The sequence below is a fragment of the Cannabis sativa genome, chromosome 3 (assembly GCF_029168945.1).
Source record: "Cannabis sativa cultivar Pink pepper isolate KNU-18-1 chromosome 3, ASM2916894v1, whole genome shotgun sequence".
NCBI lineage: Eukaryota > Viridiplantae > Streptophyta > Magnoliopsida > Rosales > Cannabaceae > Cannabis > Cannabis sativa.
The window spans coordinates 75735517-75744216 of NC_083603.1; positions in this window are offsets into that span (position 1 = coordinate 75735517).

An 8700-nucleotide genomic window follows, 5' to 3' on the forward strand; every position below is an offset into this window, starting at 1 on the left:
TGGTGTTTTGTTTTGATTTTTTTTTGTGATTTGGATTTAAAAATAGGCAGTGGTGGTGGTTTTGGCACCAGTAGGTTGTGGTGATTTTAGAGATGGCGGGTGGTGGTTTCGGTGGCTGTGAATGGTAGTGGTGGTGGTGGGCATCTGTGGTGGATGATGGTGGTGGTGGTGATGATATTTTTGAAGAGGAGTAATGGTGGTGGTGAGATAGAGAAATAGATGAAGGAGTTACAGAGAGAGAGATAGAAAAAGAAAGAAAAGAAAACTAAAAAAAGAAAGAAAAAAAAATTTATTTAAAATTTTTTAATTTTAAATTAATTTTATTTTTATTTTTTAATTTTTTTAATATAATTATTTACGTGGACCAATAAAATTGTGCCACGTGTATATTGTGTCCACGTGGACAGGCCAACCTGGCATTTAACAGCTAAATTTGGATGGAAAGGGTAAATTGCTAACAGAATAGTGGTTTGGGGGTTTACCCGCAGAAATTTGGGTTGTGGGGGTTTAATGAAACCAAAATGAAAGTATTGGGGGTTTTGCCGCCATTTACCCTAATTATTTTACCTACATATTATACTACTTGTCGCTTACAAATTAGACTCACTGTCGTTGGCTAAAAGCGAGGTCAACATTTTGGTGCTTTCATTGAGAGCTAAACTCAAGATCGTTCTCAAATGTAGTCACAAGTACAATGGTAGTACAAACTCGTAGAGGCGTGGTTGATCCAGCAAATCCACAGGCGGTGGATCCTGCACTGCAGAACCCAGGGCACACGAGGGTTCTGCCAACCACAAATCCCGAACAACCCTCGATCGTGGGTCATAGTGTGACGACTCTGGTGAGTGAAATCGCACCTGGTATGCAAGAGACTGGGAATACTAGTTCAGCAGCCAACCAGGGCATTCCAAACACCGTCGTTTCGCCCATAATCAATGTTCGAACAACTATCGGAGATGATACTAAAATCCAAAACCTTCGTGCTGCTCTTGGAGTCATGCAAGGTCATACCAATCACCTTGCATCATGATCAGGAGGAACTCTGCGCCGCGATAAATCTTGCATTTGAAGAGCAGAGGCGCATGTTCGCCCAGTGGAGGGACAAGGAGATGGAAACGTTAAAGGCTCAGCAAGCAGCCAATGATGACCGAAGCCGGCAGGCCACCGTGTTAATACGAAAAGCTTATCAAGATGCTGGGCAACAGCCTGCAACCGTAATCTCCTTGGACGAGACAGACGAAGATCTAGCGATGAACACCTCTCAAACTATAAACGGTCAGTCGTCCAATCCCCGGTCAAAGGTCTCACCTGTGGGCCAAGCGGTAGGCAGGCAGACGTTGTCTAAAAGAGCACATGGCTAAACCACGAATCCTATCAAAACCCGTTCTTGGAGAGGACTTGTTTCTATACTTGGCTGTCTCTGAGAATGCGGTTAGCGCGGCCTTAGTACGGGAAGAGGAGAAAACTCAGCACCCCATGTACTATGTCAGCAAGCGCATGATAGGGGCGGAGACACAATACCCGGTGATCGAGAAACTAGTTTTTTGCCTCCTAATGGCCTCAAGAAAGCTAAGACCTTATTTCTAGGCTCACCCAATCAAAGTGTTAGCCAACCACCCGCTCCGACAAGTCCTGCAAAAACCAGAGGCATCCGGGAGACTCCTCAAATGGGATATGGAGTTAAGCCAGTTCGATCTACATTACATGCCACGCACCTCCATAAAAGGGCAGGCGCTAGCATACTTCATCACAGAGTGCCACGAAGTAGAGGCTAATGCTAACATACCTGTACCACAAGTCCCGGCGTGGAAAGTATTTGTGGATGGCGCCTCCAATGAGAATGGATCCGGAGCAGGGGTTGCAATGATATCCCCAAACGTACTTCGACTCCAGGCAGCCCTACGGTTTGAATTCACAGCTTCTAACAATGAGGCTGAATACGAAGCCTTGATAGCAGGACTGAGATTAGCAAAAGTCGTGGGGGCCAAAAGAGTGGAAGTCTACAGCGATTCACAACTGGTAGTAAACCAGGTGTCGGGAGAATATCAGACGCGCGGAGAAAAGATGACTGCATATGTAGCAATAGTCCAAGAACTTCTCCACGAGTTCACGGACTATGAAGTAGAAAGAATCCCCAGAGAAAAGAACGCTCACGCAGACTGTTTGGCTAACTTAGCTTCAGACAGCGAAATTGAAAAACTAGGGGTAGTGCCCGTGGAACACTTGGCAGGGCCAAGCATTAAAATCAAGAATACCATAACAACAGTTGAGCAAGAGCCCAGCTGGATAGTCCCCATCATCGAATACATAACGAAAGGCGAGTTGCCCCAAGAGAAGGCACTATCCAGAAGGATACAATATCAAGCGCACCGTTATATGATGATGGATAAAACTCTCTATCGAAGAGGACTCAGCATGCCGTATTTAAGGTGTGTATCAGACTCTGAAGCTAAGAAAATTATGCTAGAGGTCCATGAGGGGTTCTGTGGAGATCATACAGGAGGCCCAAGTCTCTCAAAGAAAATATTGAGACAAGGGTACTTCTGGCCAACCATAAAAAAAGATTGCATAGACTACGTCTAGAGATGTGATTCGTGCCAAAGGTTCCCGAACATACCTAGAGCTCCTCCCAATGAAATTACCCTGATGACTAGTCCCTGACCCTTTGCGGTCTGGGGAATAGATCTTATTGGGTCCTTGCCAACAGGAAAGGGAGGGGTAAAGTATGTCGTAGTAGCAGTAGACTACTTCACAAAATGGATAGAGGCCGAGCCCATGAAGACTATAACTGCCAAAAAAGCACTAGACTTTGTTATTAAAAACATAGTGTATCGATATGGCCTGCCTTACAAGATAGTCTCAGACAATGGAAAACAGTTTGACTGCAAAGAATTCACCGACTTCTGCAACCAACACGGAGTCATTAAAAGCTTCTCCGTTGTGGCAAGACCACAGACAAACGGACAAGCAGAAGCGGTCAACAAAATCCTAAAGGTCACCCTAAAGAAAAAGCTGCTGGCCTGCAAAAACAATTGGTCCGAAGAATTGCCAAGAGTGTTATGGGCCTACCGGACAACCCCAAGAACCACAACCGGCCACTCGCCGTTCTCAATGGCATACGGTTGTGAGGCAATGGTTAAGGTAAATGCTATGTTCTTTCCAGAACATTGGTTAAAGTAAAGCTTAGGTTGGATGCATGGACTATGCATTGGAATGGACTGTTATTGAACTTTGAAATAGATTTATAAAACTTACCGTGATATCTATTCAATTCAATATCACTAAGTTGATCCTAGATCAAATGATCTAAATCCTGATATGGTTACGCTCAATCTCAAGAGTATTATTCGTGTTCTTTGATTTGTTAGTTAAGCCTACTTTTAGGTCAAGGTGATACGTACATTTTGGGAACACGGTAGTGCAATTGAGTGGGAGCGCTAACATAAATATGGAATCTATAGCTTCTATCTGGCGAATAGAAAGCAAAGGATGATTTCCTTTGAGCTTAAGCAAACGAAGATAAATGGTGGAGTACTCATTTCACTTAGCTGAAATATCATTTATATAGGGTTAAGTGTTTTAAGGATAAAATACATTGTAGGGTGTTACGGTAATTAAGTCCCTTTACAATGTAAATCATCCATATAGAGGATCATTGATCAAGTTAGGATTATAACAATGGATAACTAATGATGTGTCTATATGGTGGAACATATAGAGCATTCTATATACTGAGAGTGCAATTCTAAGTTCTATGCGTGGATTCAACAAAGAATTAATAAGTCAGTGAATTTAAGAAGTAAATTCTTGATCTGCTTATTGGAAGCTCGGATATATAGACCCATGGTCCCCTCACTAGTTGAGACAATATTACTTGTATGACTCATTTAATTGATTTTAATTAATCAATTATAATTCTCAAGTTAGACTGTGTCTATTTGAGAATTTATCACTTATTACGGGCAAAACAGTAAATAGAAAATTTGAAGGGCATATTTATTAATTGGGAAACTTTAATTAGTTTTATTATTAATAAATAAGTGACAATATATTATTTGATAATTAATTTTAATTATTAAATAATTAGATTTGACATTTATGTAGTTGAACAAAGGAATTGACAGTTTTTGACAAAATAGGAAACTAGCAATGTAGGAAAAGGAAAGTTGGAAAAGTAGCAAGTCTGGTTTCCACAATGCCTGGGCCGGCCACCTTACTTACCTTTTCACATTGATTTTTCAATTTTTTAATGCCAAGTAATTCAACCATAGCCCTAGGTGGTCTTCTATAAATAGAAGGTAAATGCTTCAGTTTTTGTAACACTTTTGACAAAATTTTTCTCTCATACAAAAACTCTCTCCAAGCCGCCACTCTCTCTCTCTCTCTACCTTCTCTGTTTTCAAAATTCTATGAGTGATAGAGTAGTGCCCACACACATCAAGTAATACCTCAATCATAGTGAGGAAGGCTGTGTAGAATTCAGAGTCAACAAAGAAGGACATTCGGGCTCAGATCTTGATTATACTCTGCGACAGAAAGGAATCAAGGGTTAGAGATCTGAGTGGGAGGAGACATATATTCCGCTGCACCCAATGTAAGATTTCTCTTACTTTTATGTGTTTAATTTTCCATCGTTTTATAAGTTCATATATAGGTTGTTAAATCAACATACTTGTGAGTAGATCTAAGATCCTGGTAAAATAATTCCAACAACTGGCACCAGAGCCATAATAATTGATTTGCTTGCAAGAAATTTGGACTTAAAACGATTTGTTTGTGTTTTGGATGGTATCATGTTGCTTTGTGTGTCATATTGATGTTTGATTGTTGTTTGTGAATTCGGGGAAAAATAGTTACTTTTCTGTCTCTGTAATTATTTTTATTGGATAGTTTGGAAAATTCTAAGCAATTTACTTTTTTACAGAACTCGATTTCAATTTAATTTGAATTAGTTATGAATTTTTGAAAATTGGAAAAATCGGGATGATGAACACCTTCCCACGCGCGCGCAATGGCTGCAAGCAGCCTCCCTGCGCTGTGAGATCTCGGCATGCATCCCTGGGGCGCGCGCGGATGGGTATGCTTTGCATACCATCCGTACTGTTCATCAAATTTTTCAATTTTTTTTCGATTTTTCATGCTATTTCATGGAATTAACTTTCGATTTTTTGTGTAGTTTTGTATGTTGATTTTTGTTTTTCAAATTTCAAATCTAATTATCAAAAATAAATTAATTTTATATTTCAAAATTAATTTTAGATATTAGTGTAATTTGAATTTGAAAATAGGTTAAAATCAATTTTTGCTTACCTCTTTTCTTATTTCCTTTAAAATTTGATTATTTTATTTTTTTTAAGATCAGATATTAATTTTTTTTTTTGGTAATTTGACCTTATTTAAAATAAGATCAAAATAATCATGATATTTTAAAAGAGGAAATAAGATATTTTTGTTAACTTTTAAATTTTGTTATTCTTACTTAAATTAAATTGTAAAATAAGAAAAGGGTATGTATTTACTATTTTCTATTTTATTATTTAATTTATTAAATAACATGAAATTTAAAAGGAAAGTTAGCAATTTATTTTGAAATGATATTTAGGTTACTTAAAACCTAATTTTTCAAAATTGTAGGTTTAATTTTTAAATATTTTTTTTATAAGCGATTTTTTTTTTTGAAATATATATTTAAAAATTAAATAAATCCTACATCCAACTATCCAAATCTAACTTGTTGCAGGAGTATGTGTTTTAGATTGTTTGTAAGTTTTCTAAAACCTATTATTGCTTGATCTAAATTGCCACGGTTAACTTGTTGACAGATCCAATGATCTGATTTTAACCCATGGTTCAATTGATGATAGATCAAGTAAATAATTTGTAACAGGTAATTTTTACAATCTTCTTTCATCTGTGTAGACCTAGTAACATGATAGGATCCATCCAAATCTGTGTGCTTGTGTGAGCCTATATGTTTAATTTCTGTTATAGATACATATAGGTTGTTGTTGCTAAATAAAATGTCATAACTTGATAGATTTTATTTAGGCTCATTTAGTAGTGAGCCTATTCAATTAATAACAGTTGTTCATTTTAAGGTCAAATTCCTCTCTTTTGGGCCTTGTGTGAGAGTTGGGAGCCATAGAAGTGGGTGCGACATACTGGACCCAGCCCCCCCTCACATGAACAACCCCAATTGTGAAGGCCCATTTGCCTGATTTGGATAACTGTGCTAGGTTAATTATATTATTTTGACTTAATAAAATTGATTAGTAACATAATTAATTTCATTCTTCCATGAAATTAATTTAAGAAAAACATAGTTTGAAGAATAATATTCTAGAAAAACTATATGTATTTTTCTTGTGTTTAATTAAATATAGAATTATAACCATGTAAATTCTTTCTGAATCTTAATTTCATAATTTCATTTAATATTCCTATTTAAGTTGAGATTTAGTTATATCTAACAAATCAACTTGGATTTGAATATCTTTTGAATTTCCTATTATAAATTAAGTTGAGGAATTTTAAGAATTGGTTATTAAGATTCTTTGGATATTTTTTAAGTTGATATTTTATAAATATGGAAACTTAAACTGGAATATCTTCTGAATTAAGTGGTTACTACTTAATTGTTAATATTGAATTAAGTCATTGATTGAAGAATATTTAAGTTGGATATTTTAGTTTTTTTCTAAACAACTTAAATAAAATATTTTTCAATTTTATTCCATTTTTGAAATTTAATTAAAGTTTTCTTTTAACTTTGATTTGTAATATTTCATTATTGAGATATGGAATATAAATGATTAAACAAAATACATATTTTAAATAATGAGCTTTAATCAAGAGAAATTCGATCTCCATTGTTGGTTTTACATAGCTATTGTTTTAGTGAGTAATCCTCCCTAATGGAGGAACGTTCATTAGCAAGTTAGCACCGTTTAATCTCGAAAGATAAGTATTCTTATAAGTTTTTTATATTGTTTATGACTACCCTAATGGTGGCGACTGTATAAGACTTACAAGAGTATGAAACAATGGTGGAAGCTCATAAGATAGAATTGCCTTGACTCTCGCCTAAACGGGACAACGCTGAATTCCAATCTTGATCGAATAAAAGGTTGCTAGAATGATTGACATTTTAGATGAATTGACAACTCTATTCAATGGATGATGCTTTGACTCTCGCCTAAACGGGACACTGTATCAGTTCGTTGGAAACCTTGGAAAATAAACTATGTTAGATTTAGTATTTTTATAACATATGTGATTATTTGTTATTTTATGAACTTGTGTATGAATTTATAGAACCAAAACCTTACTTCTGTTTATTGATATGTTGTAGTGCCAATATGAATAACCCTCACCCCAATCCACTCCTAGTTAGTATCTTTGCAAAAGAACTCAATAGTGTGAAAATGCATCCCGGTAGTTGCATTAACTCGCACCTATTGTTGATGAATCTGAAGTTCCAAAAGGCAAATCTACTTGGAATTGATTTATCAAAGGAACAATGGGTACGACTCATCCTTAATAGTCTTCCTCAGAAGTATGATAGTTTTGTTCTATATTACTTATTGAACAATCCTCACTCCTCCGACATGGACAAACTCGAGACTGAGTTGAGGGCCCATGAGCAGAATTTGATTGCAATGGGACCTCCTGGTATTGCAAACTTTAATCAGAGGAAGAAGATTAAGCATGAGGGCTCTAACAAAGCTGCTTCTTCAAACACAATTATCAAACATCATGTTCTATATGCGAATTGTAATGGAAAGGGACATAAAGAAGAACAATGTCCCAGGCTTCTAGACAATTCAAACGAAGGTGATGCTTTTGTCTTTGAATCATGTGTTTTAGAGAATGACAAATCCACCTGGATTGTTGATTCTGGATCTACTAACCATGTATGTTCTTCATTGTTGGGAGAATCTTCACCCAGATGAGTTAAAGCTAAAAGTTGGAAATGGCGAGTTGGTATCAGTTAAAGCTAGAGGAACAGCCCGAATCAAGTTTCATACAAAGAAGTTTTTACTTTTACAGAATGTTTTATATATTCCAAACTTTAGTAGAAACTTGATTAGTGTTTCATGTTTACAAACACAATTTTATATATTGAATTTTTCGAGTTCAAATTGTTCAATTTCTCGTAATGGATTTTATATATGTGTTGCTAACATGGAACAAGGGCTTTATGTTTTAAGACCTGATACTCAAATCTCACTAAATACTGAACTTTTCAATGTAGCTAAACCTAGAAGCCTTAAGAGAAAAGAGATTGATAATGATGATAAAACTTATCTATGGCATTTACGTATAGGTCATATAGGTTTTGATAGACTCAATAGGCTAACTAAAGATGGTCCATTGAAAAATATCGTCTTAGGAGAACTGCCAGTATGCAAGTCTTGCATAAAAGGAAAAATGACCAAACGTTCTTTCTCTACAAAGGGAGAGCGTGCCAAACAACCCCTAGGGTTAGTACATTCAGATGTTTGCAGACCTCTGAATGTAAAAGCCTGAGGTGGTTATGAGTATTTCGTCACTTTCATTGACGAATTCTCTAGATACAGTTTTCTTTACCTAATGCAAAAGAAATCTGAAACGTTTGAAAAGTTTCAGGAATTTCATGCTTTGGCTCAAAACCAATTAGGTAAAACATTAAAGATCTTGAGAACTGATAGGGGTGGAGAA